The sequence below is a fragment of the Tamandua tetradactyla genome, chromosome 10, assembly GCF_023851605.1.
Source record: "Tamandua tetradactyla isolate mTamTet1 chromosome 10, mTamTet1.pri, whole genome shotgun sequence".
Classification (NCBI taxonomy): Eukaryota; Metazoa; Chordata; class Mammalia; order Pilosa; family Myrmecophagidae; genus Tamandua; species Tamandua tetradactyla.
In genome coordinates, this window is record NC_135336.1 from 72,493,922 (window position 1) to 72,515,519 (window position 21,598).

At 34.8% G+C, this 21,598-nt stretch overlaps 1 protein-coding gene across 10 annotated transcripts in view; it reads right to left on the reverse strand.

Annotated features, from left to right (window-relative positions):
- Positions 1–21,598, reverse strand: part of NRIP1 (nuclear receptor interacting protein 1) — a 107,167-nt gene that overhangs the window by 46,455 nt on the left and 39,114 nt on the right. The window contains exon 1 of one of the 10 annotated variants that reach the window (XM_077118736.1): positions 514–2,121. The exons of the other annotated variants lie outside the window; for them this stretch is intronic. The gene's annotated coding sequence lies outside the window, so the exon portion shown is untranslated. Of the gene's footprint in view, positions 1–513; positions 2,122–21,598 lie in introns of those variants that run through there. 10 annotated transcript variants of the gene reach the window in all.

The following is a 21,598-nucleotide window of genomic DNA, read 5'->3' on the forward strand; positions in this document are numbered from 1 at the left end:
GGGAAATAGAAATTGTTTATGAATACGAGTTAGTTAAAAGAAGGCAAGTGATCCTGGCTTTACAGACAATATATATCTCCTTGATAAAAGAAGGTGTTTCAACACATAATCTAATTCTACTTGTATGGATAGACGATTTAAACAATCCAACACACAGAGAGCCCAGAATGGTAATGAGGGTTTATAATTCTGTATCGCTTAATGTAGTGCCTGAACACATCCCAGAGTATGTTGAGCAGATAATCAAAAGGTACTGGCAAAGTCCCCTGAAAAACAGGAGAGAAAATATGGAACTTTTAAACTTAATCACCAGGGAAACTCAAACATTAGGGACTCTCAAGTCAACAGACCAAGCCCTTGATCTTGAGGCTGGCTCTTGTGAAGCTTATTTATGGAAGAGAGAAGCTAAGCCTACTCAGAGTTATGCCTAAGAGTTACTTGCAGAGGACCTATTTTGTTGCTTAGATGGGGCCTCTTTCTGTCTAAGTCCAATTCTGAAAGTGAAATCATTACCTTCCCGACCCTTGGTGGGACACGACATCCGGGACGAAAGTTTCCCTGCAACCAGGGATGAGCCTAGCCCTGGTACCATGGGACTAGCAATGCCTCTGTGACCAAAAGGGGGAAAAGAATTGTAACAAATAAGGTATCAGTGGCTGGGAGAGTTCAAATACAGTCAAAAGGCTACTCTGGAGGCTGCTTTTACAAGGCTTGAGCTAGATATTGCTACTTATCATGGTTTGCCAAACCCCAACCAAAACTATTACTGCTAATCCTAAAGAACAATTATGGCTCTATCTGAGATTCGACAAGGTTTCCATGCACTATGACTACTTTCCAGAAATCTACAACTTCCAGATAGATTCTAGGCCAGATAAGTTCTGAAACCCAGAGGGGCCAGCCTCTCCAGAATATCAACTAATTTCATCCCTCTATCCCATATTATCAAAAGCCCTTCCCAACATGAAAAAGTTAGAATGGTCATAGCCCAAATATCCCTAAGATTGGGAAAAAGATCAAAGGAGAATGTGGAGTTATAACAGAGAAGATAGGATTTAACAAATGAGTATGGCTGCTGAATAATTATACTGAACTTCTTTTAGTCTCCAGTGCCTTGGAGCAGATAAAGGAAAAACCTAAAATTGTAGAATTATAACCCATATCAAACTCTGAAATCTGTTCAATAACTAATTGTTGCAGTGTACTTTGAAATGTGTTGCTTTTTTGTTGTATGTTGTTTTTCACAATTAAAAAGAAAAGATGCTTCAAAAAGAATACATACTTTGAAAAAGACTGATAGTTGCTAGGATGTGTATTAGTCTTTGTTACTTTCAAAGTTCTTAAAGTGTTCTGTCAATAAATTACACTAAAAAATCTAGATCCTCCAAAAGGTACATTTCAAAAATAAAAAATAACTTTTTTCATATTCAAATTTTTCAATTTCAAAATATCACCCATATAACTTGTCCAGCACAAAATTCACTAATAAATAACAAATGCCTTATGTCCATACAAAGATTTGAATAATCATAGCAGCTTTATTTATAATATCCCAAATGCCCATCAATATTGATGAATTGTGACATATCCTCACAATGAAATATTTACTACTCACCAATAAAAAGAAATATACACTGCTCATACAAAAAACAACATGGATGAATTTCTCAAAATAATTTTACTGAGTGCAAGAAGTTAGACAAAAAGAAAAAAACTCATATATCCCATATATCTTACCCCTTCCTCTCACTGACCACTAGTATTTTCAATCTACCAATTTTTCCTTGAGTTTTTTTTTTCTTTTTTCTTTTTATTTCTTTTTTCTGGAGTGAAGCAAATGTTCCAAAAATGATCACGGTGATGAATACATAACTATGTGATCATACGTTAGCTACTGATTATATACCATGCATGAACTATTATGTGTGAAGACTTCTCAATAAAAATATTTTTTAAAAAAGAAGCTAGACAAGGGCAGGCTATGGTGGCTTAGCAGGCAGAGTTCTCACTTGCCATGTCAGAGTCCAGGGTTCGACTCCCAGTACTGCCCATTAAAAAAAAAAAGCTAGACAAAAAGGAATACATAGTATATATTCATTTGCATAAGGTTCTAGAATTAATTAATAATAATTAATTAATCAAATTATTCTATTATGAAAGAAACACAAAACAAAACAGATGAGTGGTTGCCTGAGGATGGAGGTGGGAAAGGGCAAGAGGGAGGATTACAAAGGAAAGTTATCTTAAATTGTGGTGACGGCTTCCTTGGGTATATACAGATGTCAATACTTATCACACCGTACTTCTGAAATATGTTTATTCATATGTTTACTCATACTTCAGAAGTTTATTATACATCAATTATATCTCAAGAATGCTATAAAAATATTAAAAGTTTAAAAATGTTATATGACCTTGATAGAACAATCTCAAGTCTAAGATTTATCGTAATGAAAAAAAATCAAAGGTATTCACAAATATTTGGCCATAAAAATGCTCAATACATACATTATTTCTAACAGCAGAAAAGTTAGAAACAGCCATTAAATATCAGAATTAAAAATGTAGAACTAGTTAAATAAATTATGGTATAGCACACAGAATACTATTAGTCATTAAATATATATATATACAAAAATTAAGTTATATGGAGTGTTATATACTAAGTGATAAGAGGTAACATGTTTAGAATAATTAAATTTTGTTTCAAAATTATACAGTAATAAATAGAGTATGTATCTCTGGATTTAGAGGTGATCTCTTGTTTTTTCTTATCGTTGATTTATATTTTATAGTTTCTCAAAAGTAAACATGTACCACTTCTTCAAATAAGCAAAAGAAATTAAAGACGGAAATGAGCAACAATCTAAAACCGTTCACTTCCTAGTGCGAGTAGAAAAGGAACACTCCTAAGAGGTAGTGCCCTTTCACAGAGTTTTGGGCTATCACGCCATTTCCACCAGTGGCAGATAAAACATTACTTTCCTTTTATATTAAACTTGGAATAAAAAGCAACCATAATTATACTTAAGAATGCTATAAATTATGCTCTTTGAACTGATGTCTTCATAACATAGAAAAGTATTTACTTAGAATGGATTATTATCCGAACTGCAAGAATGAAAACGATAAAATCCTAGAAGACACCGGAGAAAATCTCAGAACCCTGGCTAAGCAAAAATTACTTCAACAGGACAACATAAGTACAATGCATAAAAAAATTTTAAAATTGCACTTTATCAAATTATCCAAAAGATAGCGTTTAGAAAAAACACAAAGTCCAGAGTGGGAAAAGTATTTGCAAATCATGTATATGATGAAACCCTTAGAATTCAATAGTAAGAAGACAAACAGCCCAATTATAAAATGATTCAAAGAAGACATATGAATGCTTAGTGAACACGTGAAAAAATGCTCACTATCATTAGCTATTAAACAAATGCAAATTAAAACCACAATGAAATACCACAACAAACTCACTAGACTAAAACAGCTGTGATAATAATTTTTTAAAACTGAAAAAAATCAAAGTTTGGGGAAGATTTGCAGAAACTGAAACCTTCATACATGGCATGCATTGCTAGTGGGAATGCAAAATAGTAAAGCCACTTCGGAAAACAGTCTAGCAGTTTCTTATAAATAGTTAAACATACACTTATATACTTACTATCTGACTCAACAATTGCATTCCTAGAAATCTATTCAGGAAAAATGAAAACATATATCCACACAAAACTTGCATGAAAATGACTATAGTATCATCAAGCGGTAACAGTCAAACACTGAAAAAAACCTAAATATCTACCAACTGGTAAAGGGATAAGCATAATGTAGTAACCATAAAAAAGAAAGAAAATTAATGATTCATTCAACAAGGATGAACCTCAAAAACATAATGTTTAGTCAAAGAAGCTAGATACAAAAGATTTCATATTGTATGATTCTATTTACATAAAGTATCTAGAAAACGTAAAATTATAGGGAGAGAAAGCAGATCATCCCTTAGGGCAGGCTGACTGCAAATGGGCATGAGGGCTCTCAATGGATTGACAGAAGTCCTCTAAACTGGACTGTGTTGATGGTTGGATATCTGTATAAATTCAACCTGAATACTTTCAGTGGATAAACTGTAGAGCATGCAAATCATACCTCAATAAGGCTGTAAAAAATTAAAATATACATACTCCATCCATAATTATTAACTGCTTTAAAATGAGACTTATGTAAAATAAGGTGCAATTCCTCTCACTATTTAAACTAATAATTGTAATTTGATATAAATGATGTATTAAATGTACTCTTTGGAAATTGCAAAAATAGACTTAAGATGACTATTCACTTAGTATTTATTAAAACATCAAAAGTAATTTTAGGGTAAAAACCTGGACGTCTAATATTATTTTTTGCTTTTGGGCATGATTCACATTTATAGTTTTATTCAAAACAGTTTTGTTGATATTCAATATGCTGCAGATAAGTATAAGATTACTTTTAAAAATCAATGATATTTATATAAAACAGTAACAAGAAATAACTTTTAAAAACTTCAACCACAAAATTACCTATAGAATACAAATATAACTTAAACAAATGGAACAGTATACCATGTTCATGGTAGAAAGACAAAGACAATTCTCCCCAAATTGAATCAACACATTTAATGTAACGCCAATCAAAATCCAAAAGATTTTATAAGTTGAGTCTAAAATTTACATGGAGCAGCAAAGTTCCTGTAACAGATGAGCCAATCAAACAGAAACAGAATAGGCATGAGGGACTTGCCTTACCAGACACCACAACCGACTGTAAATCTAGTAATAAGCTAATCTGGTCCTAGAAAGGAGATCAAATGAATTGATAGGTGGAAAAGAAACAAACCACATACATATGGAAACATGACATGTAACAAAAGTCCCACAGCAGATCACTGAACAAAGTAGAAATCATTCAACAGTACTGAAACAAATGTTTATCCATGTGGGATAAAAAGGAAAGTAGATCCTTGCTGTGTAACACACAAAAATAAATTCCAGAGGCATTAAGGTTGTAATTAGAAAAGAAAAATCTTAAATATTTTTCAAAGAAAATGCAAAAGAATATCATGAACTCAGAGTAGGGAAGGTACTTTCTTAACACAGAAATGTTTAACTATAAAACATAAGAATAATAAATTCAACTTCATTAAAATTAAGAACGTTTCAACAAATACAAAAAAAAAGTGAAAAGATGAACCACAACACCAAAATGCACACTGCCAAGAAAATATGATATCCAGAAATTACGTATATGTGCATGTGAGTGTGTGTACACACATACACACACAGACACGAGACTCCTACGATATTTTAATTAAAAATGGACAAAACACAGAGGGGGTAGCACTAATATGGATGTTAAATCCCTGAGTAAGAGGAAGCTGTCCATAGTGAAGGGGAAGGAATGGTGCAGCGTGGGAGTCAAAGACCAAGCAAAATGAGGAGGTTCCCCGGAACCTTTCAAAGGTGGTATGAGGAAGGTAAGAAAGGTCACTATACCTGGAAGTGGCCGAGCATTCGTGCTGGAGTCTGAGCAGGGGGAAGATGTCATCCATAAAAAAAGGCCCCCTTGTGTACAGGAGTATAAGTAAGGTGAAGAGGACTTCCAGGTGAAGGGGCTTCACAGCCCAAGTGGAATGAGGATTAAGGGGAGGATAAAAGAAACAGCAGATGAACCACATATGGGTTAACCACATAAGTAACTAAATTAAGGATAATGGTAGAGGAGTTCCTCACAGTTAGAGAAGGAGGTACAAAAAAAAAGAAAGGGAGAAAACGTGATTGGACCCTATGGTATTGGAATGAAATCTGAGGTATTGATTCACATGATGAAAGAACGATAGGGCCATGTCAAAAAGATGCAGATGCCAATTTGAAATAGATCCCAATGGCTAAATCAGGGACATGATGAGCAACAAAATAATGATAGTAATGCATAATCCAATAAGTTAAATACAGACTCATGAGTCCATATTGATATAAATTATTGATTTATAATTTAATTTTAAAAAGTCTGATAAAAAATGAGGTATCAATAAAAAAAAAACTTCATGCGCAATTTTTGAGACTAGAACATAGTAGGCACTAAATAAATAAATGGTGTATAAATGCCTTCTTTGAATGCTATATTTAAAATGTATGGTCAGTGTTTACCTATACTTATTCATTAAAGATACTTCCACCCCCTACCCCACCTCTACCCCTGGTGTACCACATTATCTCTTCATTTCTCCTATTCTCTTCTCTCTCTCTTTTTTTTTTTGAATATTTATTTCTTAAAAAGCCATTTCCTAATATTAATGGCCAATGGCATTCTTTTAAAAAAAAAATATATATAGGTCCATTTTGAATAAATTTTACATACCCAATTGCCCATTGGACATTTCCATTTGGATATCTACTAGCATCTCAAATTTAACATGTCAATAATTGACCCCCTGCTTTTTTTGAAGTCTTGCCAATCTTAGATACCATCAACTCTATCTTTTCAATTGTTCAAACCAAAAACCTGGTTGCAATCCTAAATGACTCTCTTTTTCATACAACATACATCCAATTCATAAAATTCTCTAGACTCTAGTTTCAAAATATCCATCATCCAACTCCTTTTTACTGCCATATTCAAGTCACCATCATTTCTTGTCTAAATTATTACAATAGCCTCCTTAATAGTCTCTCTGCTTCTGTTTTATGCCCCTTTCATCTATATAACACGAGTGCAAAAGTGATTATGTTAAAATGCCACACTGTTCACTCCTCTAGCTCAAAACTGGCTAATGGGGAGACTTTCAGTCAATAAACATGGGGGCTTGAGACACTCCATGGTAATGTTCCTCCACAGACTCTTAGCAAACTAGCAAAACTGAGAAAGATACCTTCCTCAAAACTCCACAAAAGAGGTAAAGGCACCAGTAATTGGATGAGAGCTGATCAAGAAAACCTAGTTTGAAAATGGTAGGAGAAACATGTGGTATCCCTACTGCCTCCTCTCCTAGCCCCTCCCAAGTGTGGTGAAAACCAGCCTTCACTGTGATTATTTCAGAGAGACAGAGTAACACCTATGTGCATGTCTGTATATCCATACCAATCTACTGGGTGGCAGCCTGAAAGACCAGGGAACTCTTACCTTGCTTGCCCTACCAGAAACTATCCTACAGGCAGGCAGCTTGCAGAGAGGTAAAGCAGTAAATGAAAGAATTAACTAAAAGTGGCTTGAGACAAAAAATTACCTGCTTCAATCCACATAATAAAACACCTAGGAACATGAGAAAATCTTTTTCATAGGGACTAGAGGGGGTATTTGGATTCCTCTACAGAAGGGAATTCCTAAGCCCAAGGGCAAGCACAAGCCCAAGATGAGATGCAGAGTCAGGAAAGACAGAGAGGATCCTGCACTTCACTTTCACCTAGGACTGAGCCTCTCAATAGGACGGCTAAACTATGAAGGACTATACCAGCCCAAAACTATGAAAGGTATTTATTACATTGGTTTGCCTGTTTTTGTTAGCTCTTGGCACACAAGTAAATCTTGTCACAGCACATGCTGGATACAAGCATAAGAAATAGATAGCACAGGGACTAAATCCAGAATTAATACTTCAAAGTAGTAAAATGCACCATGTACAACAAAAGATTACAAGACAAAGAAACAGGAAATGATGGCCCACCCAAAGAAACAACATAAAAAGCCAGAAACCATCAACAAAGAAGACCCAACTTTGGATATACTGGACACAGCCGTAAAAATATATTCAACATGCTCAAGGAGATAAAGGAAAATAGAGAGAAAGAATGACAGCATATAAGGAAAACAATGAATGAATATGAGAATCTAAATAAAGAGACCTTTCAAAAAGGAAACAAAATACTAGAGTTGAAGACAACAATTACTGAAATGAAAAATTCCCTAGAGAGTTCAACAGCAAACTGGTGCTGGCAGAAGAAAAAATCAGCGAAACTGAAGACAAGACCACTGAAATGATTCAGGTTGATGAGCAGAAAGAAAAAGAAAGAAAAAAAATGAAAAAAGTGAACAGAGTATAAGAGACTTGTGGAGCACCCACCATCAGGGGAACTAATATACTTATTACAGGAGCCCTAAAGGAGAAGAAAGACAGGAAGTGGCAGAAGGAATATTCAAAGAAATAAAAGCAGAAAACTTCTGGAATTTAAAGAAATGTATGAACATACGCATTCAAGAAGGCCCACGAAACCTAACAGGATAAATTTAAAAAGAACCACACCCAGACACACAGCTGTCAAACTGCTGAATGCCAAGGACAAGGAGAGACACCTAAAAGCTGCCAGAAAAAAAAAGCAACATGTCATACAAGGGAACACAATAAAGTGTGATTTCTCACCAAAAAGCATGGAGGCATTAAGGCAGTGGGAAGACATTTAAAGGGCTAAAAGAAAACAACTGCCAAAGAATGGTTTTATTTCTGGCAGGACTGTCTTCCAAAAAATGAGGGAAAGACTGAGACATTCACCAATAAATAAAAACTGAGGGAGTGTGTCACAACTAGACCTGCTGTACAAGCAATGCTAAAGGGAATTCTTCAAACTCAAAGGAAAGTCACTGGACAGTGGATTAAAGACACATAAGGAAACAAAGCTCAAATAACTCATATAAGCATATGAATAATTGCAAATGCCAATATAATTGTATTGTAATTTATGATATGTAACTCTACTTTCTACTTCTTGCAGGTTCTAAAATGCAAATGTCACAAAAGAGAATAATAAATAATATACAATATACAAAGAAGTAATTTTTAAGAAGTACAAATGCAAGGTGGGGGTATGGAAGGGTAGAGGAATAGTGCAAATGTATGCTATAGTAGTTGAGTTGGATTCAGTCAAATGTGATTGTTATAGATTTAGGATATTAAATTTAAACCCCACGGTAAGCAGTAAGAAAACACATAAAAAATGGATACAGAAAGACCCGAGATGAGACTCAAAATGGTACAATACAAAAAAACAAATAAATATGAAATAACATACTAAGAGAAAAACTGAGGGACCAAAAAATGAAGAATAAGACTTACAAAGACCAAAGAGCAAAATGGCAGGCGAAAGTCCTGCATTATAAATACTTATCTTAGATGTAAATGGGTTAAACTCTCCAGTCAAAAGGCAGAGACTGGCAGAATGGATAAAAAAAGCATGTCCCAACTATATGTTGTTTACAAGGTAATTAACTTAAATTCAAGGAACAAATAGGTTGAAAGGGAAAGGGTAAAAAAAAAAAAGAAAAAACCTTACAAACAGCAGCCAAAAGAGAGCTGTGGTAGCTGTACTAATATCAGAAAAAATAGACATTAAGGCAAAAACTTTCACAAGGAACAATACTGATAAAGAAGTCAATTCAACAAGACATGGCAATTTAAAATATATATATATAACAGCAAAGCTGCAAAAGAAGTGAGGTGAATATTTACAGATTTAAGGAAGAAGTAGATGGTTATATACTGATAGCAGGAGACTTCAATAGAATTTAATCATGGACAGAATTTCTAGAAAAAAAAAAAACAAGGAAAACTAAAATAACAAAACTTAACAGATACAATGTTTCATTTTGCTAAAGCTGCGGGAATGCAATATTCCAGATATGGGTTAGCTTTTACAAAGGGGATTAGGTTTCAAATGTACAGTTCTAAGACCATAAAAATGTTCAAACCAAGGAATCCAGAGAAAGATACTTTGACTCTGAAGAAAGGCCAATGGCATCCAGGATTCCTCTGTCACATAGGAAGGTACATGGCAATGTCCGCTGGCCCTTCTCTCCAACATGTCTCTGGGTATGTGTGTGTGCTTGCTTGTTCTGACTGGGGCATTTCTTCTCTTAGCTTTTCTCGGCTCTGAGAGCTCTCCAAAATGTCCTTCTCTTAAAGGACTCCAGCAATCAGATTAAAACCCATATTGAAAGGGTGGGGTCACATCTCCATGGAAACAACAAAATTCAAAGGTCCCAACCAACAACAGATCTGCCCCCACAAGACTGGATTTAATGAACACAGACTTGTCTGTGATACTAACAGATTCAAACCAGCACCCACAGATAAAACATTATACCCCAAAGCAGCACTGGACATAATTTTCCAGGACAGACCAAATGTTAGGTCACACACACAAAAAACAAACAAACAAACAAAAAAACAGTTAACTCAAAAATATTGAAAACCTATAATGTATCTTCTCTGACCACTACAAAATGAAACTAGAAATCAACAACAGAGGGGAAACTGGAAAATTCACAAATATACAGAAATTAGACAAAGCACTATTAAAAAATGGGTCAAAGAAGAAATCACAAGGGAAATTAGGAAATATACTAAAGCAAATAAAAACAAAAACACAGCATAACAAAACTTATGAGATACTGCCAAGGTGTGCTGAGTGGGAAGTTTTGGCTTTCAACACATACATCTGAAAAGGAGAAAGATTTCAAATCAGAAATAACTCACAATATAGCATCTAGAAAATGCAGAGCAAACTAACCTAAAGTGAGCAGAAATGAGTTATTTACCTCAGTTAAATGAAAAAGAATGAAAAAAACAATACAGAAACCACAAAGTAACAAGTCTTTTGAAAAGATCAACAAAATAGACAAACCTTTAGTAGAAGGACAAAGAAAAAAAGAGGATGTAAATAACATCAGAAAAGAATGAGAGGACATTAATACTCACTGCACTGAAATATAAATGATTATGAAAGGATACTATGAACACCAACAAATTAGATAACTTAGAAAAAATGGACAACCTATTAGAAACTACCTACATTAACTCAAGAGGAAACAGAAGATCTCAACAGACCAATTACAAGTAAAGAGATTGCGTCAGTAATCAAAAATCTTCCCAAAAAAAAGAAGAGAGGCTTCATGGTTGAATTCTACAAACATTCCAAGAAGATTTAACACTTATCCTGCTCAAGTTTTTTCAAAACATTGAGTTAGGATTACTTCCTAAGTCATTTATGCCAGCAATGCCCTAATACCAAAGCCAGATAAAGATACAATATTCCTTATAAATAGAGGTAAAAATGCTCAACAAAATACTAGCAAACCAAATCCAACAGCACATTAAAAGAGTTACAACCCATGATAAAGTGGGATTTATCCCAGGAATGCAAGGGTGGTTCAACAACAGAGAATCAAATAATTTTAAAACATCACACTAACAGAACAAAAGGATAAAAAACTTACGTTCATCTCAATCGATGCAGAAAAGGTATTTGGCAAAATCCAGACACCGTCTTAATAAAAATACTTAGAATTATGAATAGAAGGAAACTTCCTTAACATGACAGGGCACACATGAAAAACCCACAGCTAACGAACTCAATAAAACACTGAAAGCTTTTCCTCTAAGATCAGGAACAAGACAAGGATGCCTACTGTCACCACTATTGTTCGATATTGCACTGGAAGTTCTCCAGATTAGGTAACAGAAAGAAGTAAAAGACATCTAAATTGGAAAGGAAGAAGTAAGACTTTCCCTATTTGAAGATGGCATGATTCTAAACATAGGAAATCCTGAAAAATCCACAACAAAGCTACTAGAGCTAATACATGAAATCAGCAAAACAGCAGGGTATAAGATCAACACCTCCAAATCAATGCTGCTTGTATGCACTTGCAACAAGTAGAAGAAGAAATAAGGTAAAAGATTTTATTTACAAATACACCTAAAATAATCAAATATCTAGGAAAAAATTTAACCAAGGATGTGAAGTTCCTGTATATAGAAAGCTACATGTAAAACATACTAATAGAAAATAAAGAAGACCTAAATAAATAGAAGGAAATTTCACGTTCATGGATTGAAGACTACATACTGAGATATTAAAAAGTGATTTACAAATTCAATGCAATCTTGATAAAAATTCCAACCGCTCTCTGCAAAAACAGAAGAGTCAATTATCAAATTTACAGGGAAGTACATGGAGGCCTAAATAGCCAAAATTACCTTGAAAAAGAGGAACAGACTTGGAAATCTCAGGTGTCCCATTTTTAAAACATATTATAAAGCTACAATAATAAGAACAGTGTGGTGCTGGTGCAAGACAGACATATAGAATAACAGTACAGAACTGTGAGTTCAGAAATAAACCTTCCTATCTATAGCCAACTGATTTTCAACTCAGTGAGGAATACCCTCTCCAACAAAAGCTGCTGTAAAAACTGGGTATTCATGTGCAAATGAAGGTGGAAGCCTTAACACCATATACAAATTAACATAAAATGGATCAAAGACCTAAATATAAGAGCCAAACTCATAAAATTTCTAGAATAAAACACAGGGAAGCATTTTCAGAACCTTGTTTTAAGCAATGGTTTCTTAGACTTTAAATCAAAAGCACAAGCAACTAAAGAAATAGCTAAATAGGACCTCATCAATATGAAAAACTGCATCAAAGTTTTTATTATGAAAGTAAAAAGAAAACGCACAAAATGGGGGAGGAATATTTGCTGGAAACCACATATCTGATAAGAATTTAATATCCAGAATATATAAAGAAAATACAATCATAAAAAGACAGCCCAATTAAAAAATGGGCGGAAGACTTAAATACACATTCCTTCAAAGAAAATACACAAATGGCAAAGAATACATGAAAAGAAGCTCAACATCAACAGCTATTAGGGAAATGCAAACCAAAACCCCAAGATACCATTTCACACCCACTAGAATAACTACTATTTAAAAAAAAGAAAATAGCAAGTATTATTCAGGATGTGGAGAAACTGATTATTCATTCATTATCAGTGGGATTGTAAAATGCTGCAGCCTTTATAGAAAACAGCTTGGCGGTTCCTTAGGAAGTATAGAATTATCATATATAACCCAGCAATTCCACCTCTGGGTAAATACTCAAAAGAACTGAAAGCAAGGACATGAACAGCTGTTTTCACATCAACAGTCCTGGCAGCAATATTCACAATTGCAAAAAGATGGAAGCAACCCAAGTGTCCATCAACCAATGAATGGAAAAATGAAACATGTTATAATGGAATACTATTCAGCTGTAAAAATAAATGAAGTTCTGATACATGCAACAAAATGGTTGAACACTGAAGATACCATGTTGAGTGAAATAAACCACACACAAAAGGACAAATATTTTATTATCTCAAATAGTATGAAATAATTCGAATTAGCACATTCATAGCCTCAGCAACTAATATGCAAGTTGCCAAGGACTAAGTGGAATAGGGAATGGGGAATTAATGCTTAATTGGTACAGAGTTTCTGTTTGGGGTGACAGAAACATTTTGGTAAGGGCAGGTGGTCACGGTAGCACAACACTGTGAGTGTAATTAACACCACTGATTATACGTTTGAATGTGATTAAAAGGGGAAATTTTAGGTTGTATATTTTATTAGAATAAAAATAAGATTAAAAAACAAACGTTCAATATAAACAGTGAACACTAATGTAGACTACGGACTATAAAGCTAATTGCATAGGTATAATAATACTGTTTCATCAATTGTAACACAGGTATCACACTAATGCAAAGTGTTAATAAAGGGAAAACTGAGTGGGAAGGGGGTTATATGGGAACTCTGTACTTTCTGCATTATTTTTCTGTAAACCAAGAAGTTTTCCTAATTTCTGGTCTTTACACTGTGGCAATCTTTCAAAAATAGAGCGCCCCCTTTCTTACTTGTTAGAAGAGCCCTCACCCTCTCCCAACTCAGTGGGTCAATCTTAATTAGGTCAAGCCATCTATGACAATTACTGTTTATTCTTCCAATACTGATTTTAGGCCCTAGGCAATTATGCACAAAGACATTTACTAGGAAAAGTTTTCTTCACTTACTAAAAGGAAAATGCAGGTGACTTCTAGAAGTGTTGTGCCCGTTCTGCAACCATGAAGAGTGGCATGACTAAAACATACAAGATAGCAAAGTAGAAAGACAGAAACACCAGGCAGACACTAGATGACATCACTACACTAATTAACTAACCATCCACACATATACTGGCCTTCTTGTTGGGTCAGACGATGTATTTCTTGAGGTATAACCCACTTTAGTAAGTACTTCTATTACTTATATTCTAATTACCACACAAATTTTTCAAATAGTTCAATTTTCTGTAATGTATTAAGTCAAACCAAATGAAGACGAATGTCAGATGTTTTTCCTGTTATTTTTTATGCTGCATGCTTAAAGACCCATGTCATATAACAACAAAACAAGACCTCGTAACATAAGTCCTTTTATCCATGGCAATAATGTTATACACAGGGTGTTTGTCCTTAACTAAGAACCCAGAATAAATATATTACCAAAGAAAAGGCAGCCTAAAATCAGAGCTTTAAAAAAAATTTAAATGATAAACATACATTCCCAACAAATCAAAGCAGAAAAATCACATGATCATCTCAATTGATACAGAGAAGGCATCTGACAAGATTCAACATCCTTTCCTGTTGAAAACACTTCAAAGGATAGGAATACAAGGGAACTTGTTAAAATGATAAAGGGAATATATGAAAAAGCCACAGCTAATATCATCCTCAATGGGGAAAAACTGAAAACTTTCCCCCTAAGATCAGGAACAAGACAAGGATGTCCACTATCACCACAGTTATTCAACATTGTGTTGTAAGTTCTACCCAGAGCAATTAGACAGGAAAAAGAAATACAAGGCATCAAAATTGGAAAGGAAGAAGTAAAACTATCACTGTTCGCAGATGATATGATACTATATGTCGAAAACCCTGAAAAATCCACAGCAAAACTACTAGAGCTGATAAACGACTACAGCCAGGGGGCAGGTTACAAGATCAATATTCAAAAATCTGTAGTGTTTCTATACACTAGTTATGAACAATCTGAGGGAGAAATCAAGAAACGAATTCCATTTACAATTGCAACTAAAAGAATAAAATACTTAGGAATAAATTTAACTAAAGAGACAAAAGACCTATACAAAGAAAACTACAAGAAACTGTTAAAAGAAATCACTGAAGACCTAAATAGATGGAAGGGCATACCGTGATCATGGATTAGAAGACTAAATATAGTTAAGATGTCAATTCTACCTAAATTGATTTACAGATGCAATGCAATACCAATCAAAATCCCAACTTACTTTTCAGAAATAGAAAAACCAATAAGCAAATTTATCTGGAAGGGCAGGGTGCCCCGAATTGCTAAAAGTATCTTGAGGAAAAAAAATGAAGCTGGAGGTCTCATGCTGCCTGACTTTAAGGCATATTATGAAGCCACAGTGGTCAAAACAGCATGGTACTGGCATAAAGACAGATATATTGACCAATGAAATCAAATAGAGTGCTCAGATATAGACCCTCTCATCTACGGACATTTGATCTTTGATAAGACAGTCAAGCCAACTTACCTGGGATAGAACAGTCTCTTCAATAAACGGTGCCTAGAGAATTGGATATCCATATGCAAAAGAATGAAAGAGGACCCATATCTCACACTCTATACAAAAATTAACTCAAAATGGATCAAAGACCTAAACATCAAGTCTAAGACCATAAAACAGTTAGAGGAAAATGCAGGGAAATATCTTATAAATCTTATAATTGGAGGTGGTTTTATAGACCATACACCTAAAGCAAGAGCACTGACGAAATAAATAAATAAATGGGAGCTCCTCAAAATTAAACACTTTTGTGCATCAAAGAACTTCACCAAGAAAGTAAAAAGACAGCCTATACAATGGGAGACAATATTTGGAAACGACATATCAGATAAAGGTCTAGTATCCAGAATTTATAAAGAGATTGTTCAACTCAACAACAAAAAGAGCCAATCCAATTGCAAAATGGGAAAAAGACTTGAACAGACACTTCTCAGAAGAGGAAATACAAATGGCCAAAAGGCACATGAAGAGATGCTCAACCTCCCTGGCCATTAGAGAAATGCAAATCAAAACCACAATGAGATATCATCTCACACCCACCAGAATGGCCATTATCAACAAAACAGAAAATGACAAGTGCTGGAGAGGATGTGGAGAAAGAGGTACACTTATTCACTGTTGGTGGGAATGTCAAATGGTGCAACCACTGTGGAAGGCAGTTTGGCGGTTCCTCAAAAAGCTGAATATAGAATTGCCATATGACCCAGCAATACCATTGCTAGGTATCTACTCAGAAGACATAAGGGCAAAGACACAAACGGACATTTGCACACCAATGTTTATAGCAACATTATTTACAATTGCAAGGAGATGGAAACAGCCAAAATGTCCATCAACAGACGAGTGGCTAAACTGTGGTATACAAATACAATGGAATATTATGCAACTTTAAGACAGAACAAACTTATGAAGTATGTAACATCATGGATGGACCTTGAGAACATTATGCTGAGTGAGACTAGCCAAAAACTAAAGGACAAATACTGTATGGTCTCACTGATATGAACTGACATTAGTGAATAAACTTGGAACATTTCGTTGGTAACAGAGACCATCAGGAGATAGAAACAGGGTAAGATATCGGGTAATTGGAGCTGAAGGGATACAGAGTGTGCAACAGGACTGGATATAAAAACACAGAAATGGACAGCACAAAACTAACTGTAATACAATTATGTTAAAACACTGAATGAAGCTGCATGTGAGAATGATAGAGGGAGGAGGGCTGGGGACATAAATGAAATCAGAAAGAAAGAAAGATGTTAAAGATTGAGATGGTACAATCTAGGAATGCCTAGAATGTATAATAATAGTGAAATGTACAAGGTACAATTTTAAAAATGTTTTTGCATGAGGAAGAAAAAAGGAATGTCATTATTGCAGGGTGCTGAAAATAGATGGTAATTAATATTTTAAAATATCACCTTATGTGTGACACTAAAGCAAAAAAATGTTTGTTACAAAATTTATATTTTGACTAGTGCATTTCCTAATATAACTTATGCAGATAGTTTGATTGAACGCCATAAGTACTTGGAATCTCAGGTAGGACATGAGATTTTGCTGGTTTGTCCAGAGTGAAGCCCCGATGAATCCCACAGTGATTCGATCAGTGAGTGGAAAAGTATCTGCAAAGCCCCCTTCAGGGAATAGTGAGAACGGGGAGAAATTCAACTTACCCAAGTTGAATTATTGATATTCTCACAAGCAGTGTGGACAACCAAAGCTATAGGCTGAGCCCCCAGTCTTGGGGTTTGTTCATATGAAACGTAACCCCACAAAGGATAGGTCAAGTCTACTTAAAGTTTAGGCCTAGGAGTCACCTCCAAGAGAGCCTCTTTAGTTGCTCAGAAGTGGCCTCTCTCTCCAGCCAACACAGCGAGCAGTCTCACCATCCTACCCCTCTCTACGTGGGACATGACTCCCAGGGGTGTGGACCTTCCTGGCAACGTGGGACAGAGATCTTGGAATGAGCTGAGACTCAGCATCAAGGGATTGAGAAAAACCCTAGAATGAGCTGAGACTTAGCAACAAGGAATTGAGAAAACCTTCTCGACCAAAAGGGGGAAGAGGGAAATGAGACAAAGTGTCAATGGCTGAGAGATTCCAAACAGAGTCGAGAGGTTATCCTGGAGGTTATTCTTATGCATCAAGTAGATATCATCTTGTTATTCAAGATGTAATGGAGTGGCTGGAGGGAACTGCCTGAAAATGTAGAGCTGTGTTCCAGTAGCCATGTTTCTTAAGGATGATTGAATAATGATACAGCTGTCACAATGTGACTGTGTGATTGTGAAAACCTTGTGTCTGATGCTCCTTTCATCTACCTTGTCAACAAAGGAGTAGAACATATGGAATAAAAATAAATAATAGGGGGAACAAATGCTAAAATAAATTTAGTTTGAAATGCTAGTGATCACTGAAAGCGAGGGGTAAGGGGTATGATAGGTATAATCTTTTTTTTTTCTTTCCTGTGTTCGTTTTATTTTTTTTCTATTCTTTTTATTCCTTTTTCTGAATTACTGCAAATGTTCTAAGAAATAATGATATGAAACTAAGTGATGATATTGTGAATTACTGATTATGTATGTTGATGTTTTATTTTGTTTCTCAATTTTTAATTAATAAATAAAATTTAAAAAAAACATACATTCCAAGCACCACATGCCTAACTATATTTTTTTCAGAACTATTAGTGTTCATCCAAAGGAAGGAAGGAAGAGAAGTACAGAGGGAGGAATTAAGGTGGTAAAGGAGGAAGGGGGGGCCCCAAGACCCAATATATTTAGGAGATGATGTATTTAACAGTTAAACAAGATGATCATGTTCACTTTGTGTGAGTGCACACTCTGGAAGATGGTTGGGGGACATCATCATTCTGGTGAGATGCTCTCCATTATCCTTAAAATAATCCTAGATTGGGAAAGGGGGGAAGAGGATTGGTGCTTATTTGGATCAAAGGGATAAGAATGATTAGATTCTGTTTTTAAAACAAAGCCAAACTGCTAGTAATAGAGCCAAGCTAGAACTAGCCAAAACTAGAACTCTTCAAGTTTTATAACAAAACTCTTACAAAAGTCCTATAATTTTTAAAAATTCCTTTAAATTTATGAAACTGCTAAACCATTAAATAACTTATTTAGAGATAATGGGCCTAGAGTATAAAATATAAAAAGCTAACTTTAATATAGGACAAACTAAACTCTATAATTTAAAAAAATTCCTATAAATTTATAGAATTGCTAAACTGTTAAGTAACATATCTAGAGATAACAGGCCTAAAGTAGAAAATTAAAAAAGTTAACTTAATATAGGATAAGTTAAACTCTGTATTTATATAATATTTGTAATATACTTAATCTAATTACCAATACTTTATTTGCTATAATTTTTGAGAAATGAGGTGAAATATGGGCTTGAAAAAGTTATTTAAATGTGCTGAGTTAAAATCATCTCACCATATTCTATAATAGTAAACAAAAATGAAAAAAGTTATTCTGTTGATAAAGTTTCATGTGCTGGTTTGAAGGGATTTATGTAACCTAGAAAAGCCATGTTTTAGCCCTGATCCAATCTTGTGGTAGCAATCTTTTCTCTTAATCCTTATCCAATAATGCAGGTTGGAATCTTGATTAGGTTATTTCCATGGAGACGTGACTATACCCATTCCGGGTAAGTCTTCCGTACTTCACTGGAATCCTTTAAAAAAAGGAAGCATTTTGGAGAAAGCTTCAGAACAATGAGAGAGCTACAACACAAACAGCCACGAGAACCACAGAGCCACCAGCCAAAGACCTTTGGAGATGAAGAAGGAAGAAATACACACCCCTGAGAGAGGTTCATGAAACAAGAAGCCTGGAGAGAAAACTAGAAGACGTTGCCATTTTTGCCATGTGTCTTTCCAGTTGAGAGAGAAACCCTGAACGTCACTGGTCTTTCTTGAGTGAAGGTAACCTTTTGTTGGTGCCTTAATTTGGACATTTTTATAGACTTGCTTTAATTTGGACTTTTCCATGGCCTTAGAACTATAAACTAGCACTTACTAAATTCTCCTTTTTAAAAGCCATTCTGTTTCTGGTATATTGCATTCCGGCAACCAGCAAACAAGAACACATCAAAAGTCAGCTAACTTTTTGGGACTTTATTCAAAAGGGTATAACTGATCATTTTTGTCATCACTGGCTTAGATTCTGTAAGTCTGACTATTTAGTGACCTCAGGTACAATCCTTGCCTCTTCCTGCTCTACGCTGTTTCCTCTCTGGGTCATTTTACATACAGTAAATGAAGCAGGATGGAAAGTTTAGGCATAAATTAAGACTGTATTAAAATTGTAGTAGAAGCACAAAATGGCCAAAAGAGAATGCAATGCAAAAATCTTTTTTTATAAAATATGTGTTAGGTGCTGCTTTGACTACATGAGATTCAGAACATTATTCAAATTAAAAGAATATTTAGGGTGGGCCAAGGTGGCTCAGCAGGCACTGTTCTCATCTGCCATGCTGGAGACCCAAGTTCGAGTCCCAGTGCCTGCCCATGCAAAAAAAAAAAAAAAAAAAAGAGTATTTAATCTTAAAATTCCAACATTAATCATTACATCTAAAAAAATCATAATTATATTTTCCACAAGTAGTCAAGCCCACGTCCAAATACCTATGAACTAATAAGAGTAACTCATTACTTGGCAATATTTGCTAGGCACTGTATCAAGTGCTTCCCTTGGCTTAATTCCTTTAATTTTCAAAACAGAACTATGAAGTTATTCCCATTTAACAGATGAGAATACAGACCCTTAAAGAAGTCAACACTCAGGAAGTAAGCAGCAAAGTAAGGATTCACAATTAGATAATCCGGTCTTATTCAAAACTACCATATTACGTTGTCAACATCTTTGTCAACCTTAATTCATTTACTTGCAAACAGTGATTTGACTACGATGTGGTATTCTAAAGATTTCTGAAGAAGTCTTAAGTATATTTCTATGCTCTAATGATATCTCTCAACATGAAATGCAAGCTTTCAAAACAACAATTTGGTGTCTTTATTCTCATTATTACGACTAACTTATATTAACCAAATGGCAAGTAAATACCAGCTACTAACAATTTTACGTACAATGCATCATGCTAAGTGTTTGTCATATAGTATGTCATCTAATTACTATCTACACTATGGATGTTATCCCATTTTACATGTGAAGAAACTAAGGATCAACTGAGGTTGAGTGACTTGCCCAATGTCACACAATAAGTAAGGGATTCAAACCCAAGTCAGTGTTCTCTTATAACCAATTTCCCAAACCACTACCCAATGAAATCTCCACAGCGTCACAGACTGCTTTGGTCAACTGGTCTCCTGATAATTTCAGGAAAGACTAATAGTCTCTTTTTAAATCTTTGGTCAAATTTTCTGTACCTGTAGCTATACTAAAAACCAAAATACATAATTACATGTCCCTGTCACCCCCACTGGCCTCTTTAAATAAAAATCATCTTTTACTAGTCTAGCCTCTTGTACAACTTGTATTAACAAATTCACCAAATGCATTGCTTTTGTTACAACTAAGGCATAAGCACCATGAATAAAACTGTTACAACTTTTTGCAAGAAATCTCTAGGATGTTTTTAAGTATCAAGAAGCTGAGGATATGCTGATACTTCAAACTAAATCTTGGCCCAGTAAGAGTTGGCACTAGGCCTTTTATTTTCTTGCAGTCAGCAAAACTACAAACCTATAAAAATTCAAACAGTACTTAACGGCATGCATTTTGAAGTAGTTCCATATGTGGTGAGTCACTTCACAAACACAAACTTTCTACTGAAAACTTTTTTTTTTTAACCTGGATACGCGAATTTAGTACTACTAGCAGAAATCACTTTTAAAACCTATAATTGACAGTAAAGGAAAGCGCATGGGTTTTGCCAATTGTTTTCTCTGAAAACTGTTTTCCCCAGGGGAGAAAAAGGAAATTTATTACTGACACCTATGTACCATCTCATTTTACTGTTCAAATGCAGAAGCTGTTTTTAACTCTGCATTAATTTGGATCTTTGGAAAAATGAACTAAAGACCAATTTAATCATTCAACAAAAAACAAGCAAGTATGTGTGTTAGAAGGTGTGAGGGCTATAAGAAGTAGAGAGAATTAGGTCAG